This window comes from Agelaius phoeniceus, chromosome 10 (genome assembly GCF_051311805.1).
Source record: "Agelaius phoeniceus isolate bAgePho1 chromosome 10, bAgePho1.hap1, whole genome shotgun sequence".
Classification (NCBI taxonomy): domain Eukaryota; kingdom Metazoa; phylum Chordata; class Aves; order Passeriformes; family Icteridae; genus Agelaius; species Agelaius phoeniceus.
This window is the reverse complement of record NC_135274.1, coordinates 13,446,653-13,463,577: the sequence shown is the minus strand read 5'-3', so window position 1 is coordinate 13,463,577 and position 16,925 is coordinate 13,446,653.

The following is a 16,925-nucleotide window of genomic DNA, read 5'->3' as shown; positions in this document are numbered from 1 at the left end:
AAAGAAATCTAAAAGGGAAAGCAGCCCAAACTCAACCCACTACTGCAGATTACTCAGAATGTGCAACTTGTCACTTTGATCATCCCTTACTCCATTTACGTCCTGGGGTCAAGCTCACAAATATCCTGTGTAGGGGCAGGAACACTCACAGAACTTTTGCAGTGAAATCTCTCCACAATGGCATTGATAGCAAATTGACTCAAGTTTATAAAGAGCTCTGGCTTCTTTAACTGGAAAATACTGTGTTCTAGGTCACTATCTCACGTCTGGAAATAGGATACCAACACTCAATAGCAAGTTTAGCTTTTATTGAAGTGTTGCTGTGCTCTGCCCTCAAGTACTGCTCTCCAATTAGTGCCAGTTAACCCATGACTAACGAAATCCACTGCTGCCCTTTTCATGATCTGTGAGAACATTTTAAAAGCAGTTTTGAAATTCAAACTGTTTTCCTTTTATTCTGTTTCTTGGACTTGATTCCATTTTCCACAGGAAATGTCTACCAGCAAGTTATGTGGAGAGCCTCTTGTTACATACTTATTTTTGAACACTGTATTCAGAAAAAAATTACATCAAAGTTTCCATCTAAGTCACTTCATAATACCAGGATGTAATCTGTACTATTTTTTTAAATTTAAATGTAATTAGTTCATAGAAAATGTCAACATGACACAGATACTTTCTTTCCACTGTGGAGTGAAGAACAGTTTGGAGAAATGTCACTAGAGTGACTCAGATCATGTTCTTGGTAGGTGTTTTACAGCACCATCATCAACACCTTTTTTTCTGTTCTTTATTAAAAAACAAAATGTATCTCAATAATGCTAAAGGAGGTATGAAGAAAAAAATACTTCATCTAGCTCTACTGATTTCTGAGATTTGGAAAAGACTATAATTTGCTCAAAATGTAAAAAATTGGAGATTTTAAGACAAATATTCAGCTGTGCCTTGAGCATGACTGAACAAAATTACGACTAAGCAGGATTTGAAGTCTGAAGAATCTTGATGTCTGAAGTACTATTACAAGACTCCAAGATTTCATGTTGAAGGGAGACTTTCATTTTATAAAGGTTCAGAAAAACACAGGTAAGCTTTAATGCCCAAACTACAGATAATGGAAATACTTTCTCTAAATTTAAAAGTTGATTCTTATTTCTTTAACCAGAGATGATGTTCAGAAGAACACAAAAATACCGGTAGGAACAGAAAGAATCACCTTCCAGCATGCAGAATGAAGATTATTTTCACCAAGTAGCATAGCAGACATACCAGGCAGAGAAATGCTCCCTCACACAGGGCCTCTGTTTGTCTTTAACTTTGTTTGCCACATCCACTGGACTTTAAACTAGAGTGTTCAAAAACCAATAAAGGGAAAAGCAACCCAAGACATTGATCCAGGAGTTAATGTGCAAATTAACAATTCCTGTGTTGCAAACATAAATTTTCACCCTTTAGGAATCTGCTGCTCAAGTGGTCTGGACCAGCTGCAGCAAGAAGGAAATGTTAATTAAACATCCCTGTCCTAATACAGCAGGGCATAAGGCATATATAAATTAAATACCTGAAAAATTAGTTGGCATGGTTAGATTAGCAGTGGATGAACTAGATAAATATAAAAGTGATAGGTTATAGGATGGGATCCAAGTATGCACCCTTGAACATCAGCCATGCAATGATTTCCTTGTCACACACAGCACATCCATTACCACTGCCTGAGCTCTGAGCAAAGAGGATTTCTACTTGCACAAGTTGTACTGGGTGAGGAGAGCCTGGTAGTTACACACCATGGGTATGGGAGGAAGAAGCCCAGCCTTACTGCAATTGGGATCTTTTTTCATTCAATTCAGTAAGATAGAATTACCTTCTGGCCAATGAAGGAATCAAACAAGTAACCACTCTGAATTATGTTAAAAGCTGCATTTTAACAGTAACATTTTAAGTCACAGTGATGCTTGAACATGTTAAACTTTCAGTATTCCATGCTTCTACCTTCTGTTTATTTAAGATGGTTCCTACCAGAATTTTGCATGTAAAGTTTCCTTCATTTGCAGATAGATTTTCACACCTAAATTTACCTATATATTTTAAGCAAACTCAAAAAACATTGATACTGTAATACCACAGGATATTCCTTTCTTATATATAAATTGATAATGTAGCTATATGATTTACTTGCTTAATTTCTCTCACAACACACAGATCTAAATGGTGACTATAATACTTCACATTATTCTCCTAGCTTAAATCATGAACAACTTTTCTGTGTTTCTGCTTCAGAAACACAAAGGTAAAGTTACTAAAAAAAAAGTTACAATTTAGTACTTAGATGGACTTGCTGTATTTAAATACTATATTTTGTAGTATTGCCAGAATGTTCAAAGCATATGGATCCCTTCTATACAATATAGCATTAGAATTAAACATGGGGATGATTTAACATTTTTATTTTAAGGTAGTATCCAAATAGCTTTCCCTGAACATTTATTTTTTAAAAAAATATATACGTTTTTCCAGAGAAAGGATACTGCAGTAATGAACATATTCAATGACAAGCTCATACATGCTTTTCAGCAAATTGGAATGAGAAATCCCAAAATGTGAATATAAATCATTCAGCTTCACTATATGCATTGAATCTTTATTTTGATTTCTCTCCAGCTTTTCTTGTGCTGTACTTTAATAGAATTTTGCCAGAACATTTACATTTAAAAATGAAAATCCAGATAAAATGCTTCCTCTCAATAGAGCTGTATTTTCAGCCAATGCAAACTTTACCAGTGGGAATCAAAATATGCTCTCCAATGAAAACTACTTTTCTTAATAATATTAAAACTCTTTCATATTGCCATGCAATGAAAAGAGCAAACTATAATTGGTGTCATCACTGGGAGATCAATGTTTTTCTCTTTTCTTTTAAGAACTAAGAAATCAATATTTTTTCTTGCTATTAATCCCCACCTGATCTGGCTTCTGACATTATCATAACACAAAGCCCCTCTATGAGTTTAGAAAAGGTGACCAAAACAGTCTTTGACCACAAGAAAATATCAGCATTTCAGATGTCATCTGTACTATGAGTCCCTCACCAGCTCCTGATTTTTACATTTTATATGTTTTTAACCAATGAGTAAAACCGACATTTTTGTTTGTACCTGTTAAAGCATCCCCTTTTGGTTTTAAACAATTTCCTCTCCACACTGTCTTTGTTTTTACACCACAAATTACAGGCTCAAAATAGTGTACATCATATTGGAAAGTTGAATAAAAGTTCAGACATTCTCTCCACAAGAAGGAGTGTGTTATTCTATAGTGATTTCTATGTTTATTTTATGACTCCAACATAAAATTTCCATTAGGAAAGGGAAATAAAATTCTCAAAAGGCACATATTTAAGATTTTGCGTCTATCCAATCCCCAAGAAGTAGAGTTTTACCAGCCAAGGCATCTTAATTACATCAGAATAACTGTGAAATTAAATTTTTCATCTTTCCAGATGCAATAATGTGCAAACACCAAGATGTTTACTGATGTTTCCAAATCAGGGAGGAATTTTAGATGAGGAAGGGAAATATTTGAATGATTTTACTAAATATGGGAGTGGAGAAGGTAGAGGGTGGTAGTACAGTGCAATTCACTGCCAGGACATGTAGCACTGGTCTGAAAAACGAGTGGGAAGATGGTACCTAGAGAAGAGGTTTCCTGAGGGAATGAAACAGGAATGCTCAGGAACGGGCAGCTGGACCTTGTGGATTACACTGGCCACGGGCTGTAAGCACCACTTCATGCACATTTGAAACACTGTCTGAACAGTTCTGAACACCTGAAAGTGAAAATTACCATCCATCACTCAAATTAATGCTTGTCTTCAAATAAGAGCCTTTGTTTTCAAAACACAAGGGGGTGTTTGCAGTTATTATAAAGCCTATTACAGCTAACATGTAAAACCTTACCATCTACATTTTCCTGTGCAATGTAAATAAGTGCAGCTACCCCAGAAGTTCCTAGACTAAAAAACAATCCTGCTGTAACTATCCTTGATATCAGCTAATTGTATATTTCTTCTTACAGCTTTTAAGTCACCATAGAATAAATCAGACTTCATAAAGATGATGTCCCTCAGGACTGACTTTCCATTTAATTTATTTATAGCTACACTTTATACTGCAAATGACACAGGGAACCCAGATAAGCCGCTTGGAAGAATTGCTCTCCCCTATTAAATTAGCTGCTACCTTTAACTGATTAAAATCTTATTGCAAAAATAAAGGCTCAAACAAGTTTGGCTTGTAACAAGGAATTGAAATGCATTCTTTGCACTAGTACTCACTGTTTCTCTAGCGTGAATTTTTCATCTCCCTTTCCTTGGATAATCAGTAATTGAACATTTCTTAGAGAGCTGGGACTGTCCTGCTCTGTAACCTCAGACAACTTCCACATAAATAGCAAATCTAACAACAAAAGGCTGTAAAAAAGAGAAATTCATTGGCTGCAAGAAACCTGGGCAAAGCTTTAACTACTGTGAGATCCACCTTGGCTTTCCAAGGATAACCAGTGCTGTTTGAGACTGGCTCCAACACCATGTGTCTGAGGCAGGAGTTCAGTGCTGCTCATCAAGGCTTCATGATTTTAGGCCTCTCCAAAGCTTATCAGTCAAGAGGAAGAACCACCATCACAGACTGTAATGCTGGGATCAAAGTGGTGCTTTGCCTCTCAGTCACAGCCACAAATGCTTCCCCCAGTCCACACTGATGAGCAGACTCAGATGATCACCTAATTACTCAGGTAAGGGTTTTGTGTTCATCTCTGGTCGTTCAGGTGACAGGCTGGGATTTGGGGCAGCCACCTGCTCTCAGCTTCAATGTTTGTCTGCAGCATTTACCAAGCCATGGCTTCTGAAGGTGTTAACAAACTTGCACCCAAAGAAAATGCAAGTGAGGGCTGGAAAGTGATTTGCAAAGGTTTTGTTTGTTTACTAAGCCATTAGGCTCCATATGCACTGGCAAGGACAGAGATCTGTTTGGTGCTTTAACTATAAACACCTTCCCCATGCACAACACAAATGTCTCATCCAAAGGCTGGCATTAACAGGACGTTATTTACTTATTAGTTCAGCAGTTTATTATGCTGAAATTTAAATGTATTAATCAAATATTTATTTTGTAATCATGTTTCATTATTGCTAATTAGCAATGTATTTATTGCTTCATGGATTACATTTAAATTTAAATGCTCCAGTCAGAATTTTGATATTAAATTGCACCTACCTACTTAAACAGTCTCTAATATATTGGTTACTTTTAAATACCATTGGATTAATTATTTTAAAACATCACCTAGATAACTTTCTAATTTTTATCCCGTGGCGTGGATTAAGTATTTTCTTCATAACTACAAGCACATAAGTATGAAACAAACATATTTTAATTATCTTTTTTCTTCTTCTTCTCTTGCTAGTATAGCTTAGAGAAGCAATTTCAGAAAAAACCCAGCATTTTAGGCCCGACCATTAAAATGTACCAATTCACTACAAACTTCCAAGGAAAATGAATAGATTTAGATGTAATTCACAAGGGATTATACCTGAGATTTAATTATCAACTACTCACCAGCTGCTTTTGTTATAAAGCAAGGAAGGAATAGCCTTCACCTCAAGACACCAACAAAAAAGAGCCCCACATATCAAGGAAACTCCCAGCCCAGAAAACTAATGCATACATGACTGTGGCCAGGTTTCTGCATGTCTATAATTCTGAGGGAGATTCAAGCAGTTTTAGGAAAACACTGATGAACAACAACAATAGAAGAAAAAAAACTGTAAAAGCAAGCATACTGCAGTGGAATAATTAGTGCATGACAACTTGAGTGTTCATAGGAAAAAACCTAATATACTTCACAATTCCAACTTTTCAAATATTAAACACTTTGTTGTTATCAACTCCCATAAACTCCTATTCAGGATGGAAAAAACTCATGAACAGAGTTTACAGGCAGGACAGAGACAAATGGAGCTCAAGATGCAAAGATTCATCATCTTCACGAGGCTGGTTATAAACAACACAGGTCAGAATCTCCTTTTCTCTGCCAGATATGAACATTCAGTTTCATTAACTTCCCAAAGGCAGAGGCACAGTACATCTCTCCTAAGATATGTGAGATATTTAGAGGGAAAATGGAAATCTTCAATCTCCAAAGTCTGGATGATTTATTTCATGACCTATTGTCCTTCCCTTAGATGCCAGCATTGAGTCACAAGGTTTGTTTTTTGTTTCTTGAATAACTGGCAAAGCTTTAAATTTATATACCCAATTTCAAGGGGTTTTTGTTTTGCCGTGTTAAACAAAAAAACTGAGTTTCGGTTACAGTTTCAGTTACAGAATTTTCAGAAGCATATTCCAAAAGCATTTTGATGTTAGTGCTCTGTTGAAACTTTTTTTATTTTTTAGAAAACAGTAATAATGTCAGGCTACAGTTAAATTCCCTTTCCCTTAAGAGCTTATTCAAGTACTTTATCAAAAAGAAATAAAATCTTGTTGCTCTCATAAACTAAAATATGAAAAAACCAAACCAGCTGTCATTTTCTTTACATTTGCTGGTTTATATTTTCACTTGGTGTTTCCAATGTCATTTAGTCTCAACTGAGCCTTCCAAAAGCTCTTCAAGTTTATCTTGATGCTGCTGAAAAATTTTGCATTTCCACAATGCCTAAAATAGTCTATCCAAGGTCATTTATTTGCCAGTGGCAGTGTCTAGAGCAGAGATCAGACACTCAGAATCTCACCCCACTGTTCTCATCTAGAAACATCTCCTGAAAGACAAAACTCAGTTTAAAGGAACTTGAGGTCAACAGGCCTGAAGATTTGTGCAGATATATTCTGTTATTGGCTATTCAAAACACAGTTTTGGATTCAAATTTAATATAAAATTCAAATTTAATTAACAAAACAAGAGTGGTTTGGATGGAATAGGACCTATAGTTTGCAGTTTTTCTAATAAACTAATGTTCAGAAATGTAGTGCATTTACAGATGATGATGCTGGGACTAAACCTATAGTGCCTCTGCCAGTGCATTTCCTAAAGGAAGAGAATGAACAGGAAGAATATTTCCTGAAAGGAAAATTATGAGAATTTGAAGATAGAACTGAGAAAGAAAAAATGTCAAATTGTAAAATAAACAATAAAAAGAAATCTTAATTATAAAGAAGAAAGTCTTGGAGTCAGCCATGTAGCAGAAGACTCTCAGCATCACACAGTCATTCCAGGGATCAGAAAAGAGTATATAATACTCAAAATATATATTGCTCTGGTAGTGAAAAAATTTTGGAGTTGTATAGCCAGGATAATAGCAAGGTTTATAGGAATATTCACTGTTGCACAGAAAGACACTGCAGTAGAAGGGCAAGAAATTTGCACTTTCAAATCTCCTTTAGAATTCCTCATTGCTGTGGCCATTAGTTTTTTAAGAGAAGAGCTCCTTCAAGCACCAGCTCCCTGGGAGAAGTGCAGGAGAGTGAGGGTGACACTGCCCCAGCACAGAGCCAGGTGTGCTCACCCACCTGCACCAAGTGCCCGTCCCTGTGCTCACCTTGCCTGCTCTGGGACACGTCCCCAACCCTTCACCAACCCTCCATACCCCTGGCATGGAGCAGGCATGGAGACAATCCCTGAGATTCTCTCCCTGCAACCTCAGTGGCTGAGACCACAACCCCTGTCAGGCCAGGGGAGCCAAGGCAGCAGGGCTGGGGCTGGAAGGAGCAGCAGCACTCAGCACAAGCTGCCCAAATTTGAGGGGCTGACCATACCAAGAAGCAGAAGGGAACTAATGGAGTCCAGTGCAAGTCTGATTTTGAGAGCTACTCTTTCTTACTGCTCTTCTGAAAACGCTGCCAGAGCTAATTTATGTCATCTGTGACAAGATGGCCCTTTTTAATGAACTTGCTTTTTTCGCCTGCAACTGAACTGTGCCCCTCACATTTGGAATGCAGTGTCACATACAGATACTATCACATCTGCCAGAAATATTGCTGCAAGTTTTCTGTGTCATTGCAATGCTTATTTATTCCATCCAAAATTTATTTGAGATACTGACTGAATAAAGTGAGATTTTTCTTTGTCTGACAATTGATTAAAAAGTAATTTACCACCTCCTTTCTTTAGACCTTTTTTGTATGTCACATCCTGATATTTTTTCATTCTAAATACAAGCAAAAGACCTTTCTTTTCAAATGGGTGTTTTCTTGCTTTTCCAAGTATTAACATGGATTTCAGCATTTATAAGAAATTACTAAATCTCAAATCTTCCTTAGATAACAGTTATTTTTCATTTACTTTCATAACATGACCAGTTTTAGAACTTAATGAAAATACTATTTTTTTAAGAGTTAAAAAGTAGGTCAGATTTTCATTTCCCTGAGAAAGGACTAGCAGTACACTTTTACCTGCTAATTTACTAAAGACTACAGAAGTAATAATATATGAAGAGGTCAGTTCCCACTAGTACTGTATTTTAATTATATACAGTTATCCCCCAAATTAAATTTTGCCTGCCAGCTGATTATCATAATTTAAGTTCTTCAAGCACTCACAATTATTTTTAACACACTGTCTTTCAGATGTCACACATGCCATGTCAATATTCTTACAAATGACTCCAAGGACAAGAGAAATCCCACTACTAAATAAAACACAAAGAAAAAGACTTGCTTCATGATCCAGTAAACCATGAATAAAAAGGAGTTTAGCTCAGAGCTGAGAATACACTGTTCTGAAGAAACCTCAAATATGGTCCAGTTGGTTTCTTCACTACACAAAAGACATTATTGATGTCATTGATTCCTAAAAGCAAAGGAGATTCCTCAGCAGCTGAGTACAGCCCAGTGTCCAGGCTGAAGCTCTCCTGGAGAAAGGAGGATGCACTCACAAAACCGTGGGGAGAGCTCAGGGTCTGCTCTGCTGCCCACCATGGGACCCCGGCTGCTCTTGTCCCTGCCCAGCTCCTGCACATCTCCTGTTCCAAAGGCAGGACCCACACACTGGGTCAGGCACAGGGCACACACAGATCTCCTTCCCTAGGCTGCACAACCCACGTGCCAGGTCAGTGGTTATTCACTCCTTTATTACATTACCAATATCTCCAGGGTTTATTTTGTTTTCTTGTTCTTCATTTTTTTTTTGTTTCATTTAAGAGCCAAGGACTGCATAGAAACACTACAAAATCATAGGGCACTAGGTCACATAACTAAGCAGACTACATTCACTAAAAATATTTCCTTACACCTACCAGTTTTCTGTTTGTGTTCAATCCTCTTTAATTTCTTTCTGCATCATAAAACTGCAGCAACACTGATGGAGGTCAGTTTAATTTCAGACACTGCAATTTAACACACAGATAATGGGAGTGAAAGTGCACAGAGGAGTGTCCACTGCTCATTTCCTACAGGGCAAACCCCTCCCAGCTCAAATTGAGCAAAGTGCTTAAGCAGGTGAAGGGAATAGTTAAAATAAGGAGATTTTAACTATTTTATGAGATCAAATGCTTTGCTACATGCTTATATTTATAATGAGATCCACAGGCACAATGGCAATGTACCCAGTATGAAACTGAGGCAGGCAGAAAAGAAAATTAGATCTGATTTTTGAGAATATGACATATTGGATATTGGAAGCCTTTGCCCACTTCCTAAAATAGGGAGGTTATGATCCAAATTGCATAAATGTGATGAAAAATTAAACTCAAGAAAAACCTACACATATTTAAGATTTTTATTATCACCTCATTAAGAAGCAAAATTTAAAGTCAGTTATCCAGTGCTCTGAGTTGAGTTCATTAGCACAACTTTTTGCACTAACTTTTAACTGATGGTTCCTGGCTGCACAGGGTGTTGGTCTGTTTGTATTTCATTTCTTTTTGCTTGGAATCAATATGTACAAGATTTGCTATTGTGGGCTGCCTCCATATTCCAGATGGCCTCCCTGAAATATTGGTCCACCTCCTGGTTCCACCTCCCTACAAGATGTTTTAGGAGTTTTGTAGACTATATCAAGCAATGTCTCCAGATAGTTACCCAGTGCTATTTGAAAGCTCAGAAGCTGCAGCCCACCCAGCCACAGAAATGCAGTCAGAGAGCACCAGAGGATAAATGGGGCTCTGCAGGCAAAGAGGTGATTTAGGAAGTCTGCTGAAAAACTTAAGCTGAAATTTATGTGTTTTAGAGAACAGTTTGAAGCTCACAAGAGCTGTGGCTCCAAAAACCTCAGAGCAGAAGAAAGGAGATGTTGGCTCACTGCAAAGGTTTTGCTCAGCTGGAGCTCTGGCTAGAGCTTACTTTCTTTGCAGTCTGAACACATTAGAGAAAACAAACTGAGACTGGGATAAAACTTAAGACTGGGATTTAACTTCTGTATCCAGCACCTGATGCTGCACAGTCTGCGCACTACTACAGGGCTCACTCATCTCCCTTCACAAAAGTCCAGCATACACTATATAAAAAATAAAAAACAAGCCTTCCAACCCCTCTTATTTCTGTCTTCAAAGGGAATCCAAAGATTCTTAGCAGTTACCAACTTCCAAAAAAAAAAAAAAGAAACCAAAAACAAAAGTATTTTTTTCAAAATCTGCCAAGTTCATATGTGAACTAGAGCGTATCATTCCACAGCAGCTACAGCCCACTAGCCCAAGTGAGCTCAGTCACCGTCTGACAGAGTGAATCTCAAAGATCTCTCCTGATCTGGGTTCATTTTTCAGCTGTCAAAACAGAGGCTATCACTACTGCTGTCAGAATTATCATCTGAGTTTGTAGAAAAAATTTTCTTCTTTTACTGTTCACACCAGTCTGAGCTCTTCCAACACAAGAGCTTTAGAAAAGTCAAGTAGTGTCTTTGGTAGAACAAGCAAATTACATAAAAAGAAACACAGAAACAGTTGGAAACTTTGCAAAGTTTACTTTTGAAATCTCGTTCCACTTGTCACTTAGGAAACGCAAGTTCTAAGTCCTCTTTCCCCAAATGACAATATTTCATGCTCACTGAAGCAGCACAATTTCTGCCACAGTATTTAAGGTTGAGAGAAATGAGATTTCAAAAGCTTATTAATTGCTAAAATTATGTATCCAAAGGGGAAAAAATGCAACACAATGCATCAACGTCATTCCAAGTTTTCTGACAGCCTGAAATACAAGCTTTGACTTAGCTGAAATATAATCATACAAATGTCAATTAATTGTTCCCCTAATGATCAAACTTCCAGCCTTTGCATCTGGAAGTTTGTAAATCCCTTGTATCCTTGTAAATCCCTGCTATCTCCCAGACTTAACACAGGACCAAAAACCTGAGCTGTCACTTGGCCCAAAAAACAACAGGCTTTTCTTGAGAGAGTGCTTAATATTTTTCCTCTTCAAATTCTATTGCACATTGAATCTTAAAACTAAATAAAGTTGTAAAATAATCAGCTGTAAAAGTAGGTACAAGAGGCGTTGTTTTATTTGTATAATATTTGCATGTATGAATTGCTGCTAATCTTTGAAAGTTATCTATTGCCAAGAGCTGTTTTACCTATAGGGAAGATCCCAGGAGAATTGTAAAGACAGGGTAATTTTTGCAAGGATTTAGTCAATATAATTGTGCAGTGCAAAATAACCTGGTTTCTTCTTTTTGCTTCTAAGTCAGGACTTCCTGCAGGAGGTTGTTTTCTCCCTTGCTTTTTTCCCAAAACATTTCTCCTGTATTCTTAAAAAAAATGATGTGTCCTGGAATTCAATACTCATTCAGCAGCACTCACAATTTTACTCCAGAATAGTAATATAAAACCATATTTCTCTTATTTATTCATCTATGGCTATGACTTTTCCTCCAAAGCCCCAGTAATTGCTAAAAATTGCTAGATCCAGTTTTTATTTAATGGAAGCTGAATATAATCTGTTCTGGTGTGACCCAAAGTACAGCAACTTTAATCAGACTTAACGTCTTTATTAAAGTGATTTAATAACCACTTTATTGATTTAATTCATATCAGAAAGCATCTAAAGTTGGCAGACTTAAACCTCTCAGAACATTACCTTTTTAATTCCAGGAAGAGAACTGACTCCTGGCTAGAAAAGCTCCACTTTACATAGACACATGCAGTCTCTGAACCTTTACCCACCATAGTCTGCATTTTTCCATATGCAGTGAGCCAAATCACAGTCATCCATAATACTGAGGAAAAACTTGGTAACAGAAAGGCAGTTTTGTGCTTCAGAGATGCACAGATGAAACCATTAAATACAGAACTGGCCTGGGTATAAATTCATCCTGCTCAGAATCCTAATGCCATAGTCAGCACACACAGGCTCCCAGACACCAGCTCAAGATTTATACATTGCTGGGTCCAAATCCCACTGAAGGAGTAAGTTTGGGCTGTTATTCAGTGCATGAGTGAATCAAGTACAGTGGTCCCAATTTCAATGGAGATGTTGCAAATTAAAGAAAAAATAGGACAGCAAAGAAAAGAAACTCAGATCTTATCACCTCATTCACTTTTACAATATATATGTAACTGCACAGACTTCAAATGGAAGAAGCATCCTAACTAAAAATAAATGAGTTTATATTAATTAGTGAATTTTTCCCTCAGTGAGACAGGTGTGAAAGTAGATGTCAGGTGTCTCTGCTCAACCTTCTTTCAAGTACTGATTGACAAGTATGGTTATGCCTCAACCTGAAGGAATAATTTTAGTAATACTTCTTTACCTATCCTCTTCCATATCCAAACACCAGTGGTTTTTATGACTATTAAACCTGTAACATTTTAGCACCTTATAATTTACCTAAAGTGACTATAACCTTATTTTAAGAACCATTTCAAGAATGCTTACCAAAAGGATGCAGAGTGGGAAGAAGGAAAATAATTTCCACCTTCTATAGGAAGGAAAAGCAAAGGAGCAAAGGAGACCTGGCTCTTATCTGGATCTAGTCAGTGTTTTAACTCTGCTGTAAACTCTGAATGATATGTATTCAGTGGCAGAATCAGAGTTGCAGGATGAGTCCCTCCTGCTCTTCAGAGACAAGATTTTACAGCCTGAGACATGGGGCAGGTTCCCACCTCAGCATCCCAGGAGGGGCAGCAGGTTCTCTCCCATCTGGAGGCTGGACATACTCACACATGAACCTTTCACTCCCTTTCCTTATACTGGTATTCCTGAGCTTTGTCCTACAAGACTAACAATTACAAACTCAGAAATTGCAATTCTAGGAATCATTACACAAACCAAACATGGTGACTTGCATATACTATATTTCTCTGGAGGAAAATATAACAATAAACTTAACAATCAAACAAACAAACCACCAAAAAAAACCAAACTTACTCTTTCACTCTTTCACAGTTGGGTCAGGATTAATAAAACCCATGTGGATTCTGTGGATCTGGGAAGAGCTTATTCTTATGAAAAATTGATCGAGATAAAATTTATGCTCTGCTATACCTCAGTAAATCTGCAGACTTTAAGCCATGTCAGTGGAACTGCTGTGGAATATCAGCAGAATAATTAATATGGTAGTTTAACTGGGGAGTTTGCTTCAATATAGATCAATTTCCAGACTTGTACATGTAGCATTTTTCACACTGTCATCCATAGATTCTGAAATCAAAATGAAAGATGACACCAGCTAACAAAGCAGCTCCCAATATATGCAGATATCTTACATCAGTATCAATGATTTTTTTTTGCATGAAAGATTAGCCTTATCTCCCTTTAATCCTAACAACATCAATGTTTCATGCAGTTTTGGTATGTGTCCACCTCTTTGTCTTCAGTGCATTCATTTTTCAAATAAACCTGTTATTTATTATGACTACTGGTAAGGTCATCTATGTTCGCTCCATGTACTATTTTACCCTTTAATTCCTGTCCAAAACACAGCTGGAAATTAAAAGAAAGATGTCTTCACCAAATTTTGATTTACAAGGCATTCACTGCACTTTTAAATGCTAAATTTTTCTACAGGAAGCAGTAAACTGCAATAGGCAGCAAAACAGAGTTATGATAGATGAAACAGAAATAAAAATGCAAGTGACTGAATATATATTCACAGAAGTTTAAGCTGGGTAACATTCAGTAACAGAAAAACATCCAGTTTTAGGCATACCTTTGCTATCCTGCCAGTTGATGCACACATGTTTGAAATAGGGCAAGGAGGTGTAAAACCATCTTTATCCTGAAGGTCTCCAAAAGCATTTCTCAGGGGCAGGGTGGTGCATGTAGTTGCATGCAGAAGATGGAGACCCACAGCTAGGAAATCTCACTAAAAATGAGAAAAATCCCTCATCAATGTTGCCTTGAACCCAAGGCAGCAATAAAGGTTTTCTGTGGGTTTTGGGGGCCTCAGGAGAGGCAGAGGAGGTGATGGCCTGGTTGGAGCCACCCTCGCTCCCTTCCCTCCCCAGGCACTGCCAGCACAGCAGCAGCAGGCACTGCCCTGGGCTGGCTCCCTGGGCCACTCAAACAAGGAACAAATAGAGCATAATTCACACTGAACTGTCCCAAACTGCAAGACAAGACTGATCAGAGGCTTTTGTGTCTCCTGCTCTGAGATGAGGCCCAGTAACACCTGAGCAGGCTTTATGCACTGACATACACCGATTTCATGGCTGTGTTTTGGGTTGGATTTTCCCCCCACAAAATAGGCATATGCTTTACTAGGTTCTCTCTAAAGTCAGTAGTCCAACACAAATGTAAAAATATTTAAAATTAAATCCAGGACTGGTGGACAAGTCCTCCTCAGATTCTGATTTGCAATGGAAGAGGCTGCCAGGGCCTTGGTGTACCCTCAGACACAAACAGTAAAACCAAACTATGGGAACTGCTGCAGCCCTAGCCAGGAAAACTATCAGCATAACAGAAACCAGAATTGAAACAGAGCTCTATTAACCAAAATCTTGGACTTTTTTTTTTTTTTTTCAAAGACCAAAAGATTATAAGAGGTCCTATCAAAGGGATAGTAGCTGCCCAATTTTTTCAATCATTATAATTGCAGGCTAGCATTTATCTTCTTATCCAGCTGCGTAAACTCCATCACTTTGAATCCACAGCATATAATTAATCCAACAGCAATAGACTTGATTTTTTCTACTTATCTTGTTTGTAGGAAGCCAGCCTTATATTTGCACTATATTACCTCTGATTCACGAAGTGACCCAAGGGAGTGTCTTACTACTCACCAAATCCCTGTCTCATAATTTTTTCATAATGCCATGATTAAACCTACATGAATCAATGACAAGAAAAATAAAATATATAAAAACAAAAGCAAAAAAAAAAAAAAAGCAAACCTCACACACACACAAAAACCACATAGAAGAAACTTCCAGAAAAAACCCTAAGGCTTTCTGAATTTCCCACAAGATGTAGCAGCATACAATGTACCTAATCTTAGAACCATTTTGACACATTACCTCACCCTTCTGTGAGGACTGAAATGGTGGATAATAGACAGGACTCCTCCTTCTTATTCAGTCTGGAAATCTTCTTATAGGTTGAGCACCTGAGTGAGGAACTGTAGTGCCCAAACCATTCATCAGATCAACACTTTCCCTCTCTTAAGGGTGCACAGCAAATTTTGCACGTGATGGAAACCATATTTAAATTTGCAATCCATGATAGCCTAGATCATTACATCCAGAAAATTCATTTCCACTTGTTGATGAATAGGAGTCTGCTGTAAACCTTTAATACTTTTCTATTAATTTGTGAGTGAATAAAATGGGTTTGGTTTTTTTTAATGTATTACTTTAACATTGGTTTGTCTAAAAGATGTTTATTAATACTTCTGTAATAGGGAGGCAAACTGATACAGATCATGTTAAATTTCTCTCTCAAATGGCTGTTCCATGAGATTTAGCAATAATCAGGGTATAAATTGTGATGATTTTCTGAATGGGTTTTAATAAATGCGTTTTAAAACTTATTAAAGAGTATTTCCTGTATTCCATTGTCATTCCCAATATTGTTCCACAAGGCTTGTGCTACACTGTCATACATGTTGTAAGACTGGTAACAGAAAGCCATAGAACATGTGAAAATTAATTACATTACATCCAGTAGAAATCAAACATCTCAGATTGAACCATGCAGGGAAGATGATTAGCTGGATTAAGGATTAATACTAAAAAATGGATATTCTCTCTGGATTAGCTACCAGAGAGAATATCCATTTTTTTAGCATTAATCCTTCCCAGGAACCTGTTTACAGAGGAAATTTATTTCAACACATATCTGAGTTTTACATGAACATCAGCTAACCCAAACAATCTTTGATATTAGGCTAAGCAGAAAACAAGAGTGATTTTTTGTGAAAACTTTTAAAGATTTCCTTCAACCTCAGAAGCTCCCAGCTGGAACAATGACAGAAGTTACAAAAGGTAGAACAAGGCCCAAACGAGCATCCTGGATCTAAGGTTTGTGAGAAGGGATTTGAGCTTCAGTCCCCTGCAATGGAAGGGGGTCACTGTAATGATTAAAGAATTTGCTATGTAGATGTGCTTTGCTCTCTTGAGGAACTTTACTAATCTTTTTAATTTCCCATGAGCTGTGCCCATTTAGAACAACCAAACAAAAAGCCCTGCTAAGAGATGAAGTTTCATAAAGACAACTCTTACAATTTCTAACTTCTCTCTCTGTATGCCAGAGGCATCAATCATCCTTTCAATATTATCAGCTCTCTGCAGAGATGAGATCTATTTACCATATGACACTGCACTGAACACTTGACACATGCATTGGTTTCCTGGCTCTCAGTGCACAAGCCTAACGAGCAAGAACCAGCAACAACAAATCAAACTGAGGTTTCAGGACACATCAGACATTCCAAAGATGCTTGGATAATTAATCATACACTTCCACCCATTTATGCTCCTCATGGATTGCCTTAGATTGGCCCAGGCAATGAGGGACAAT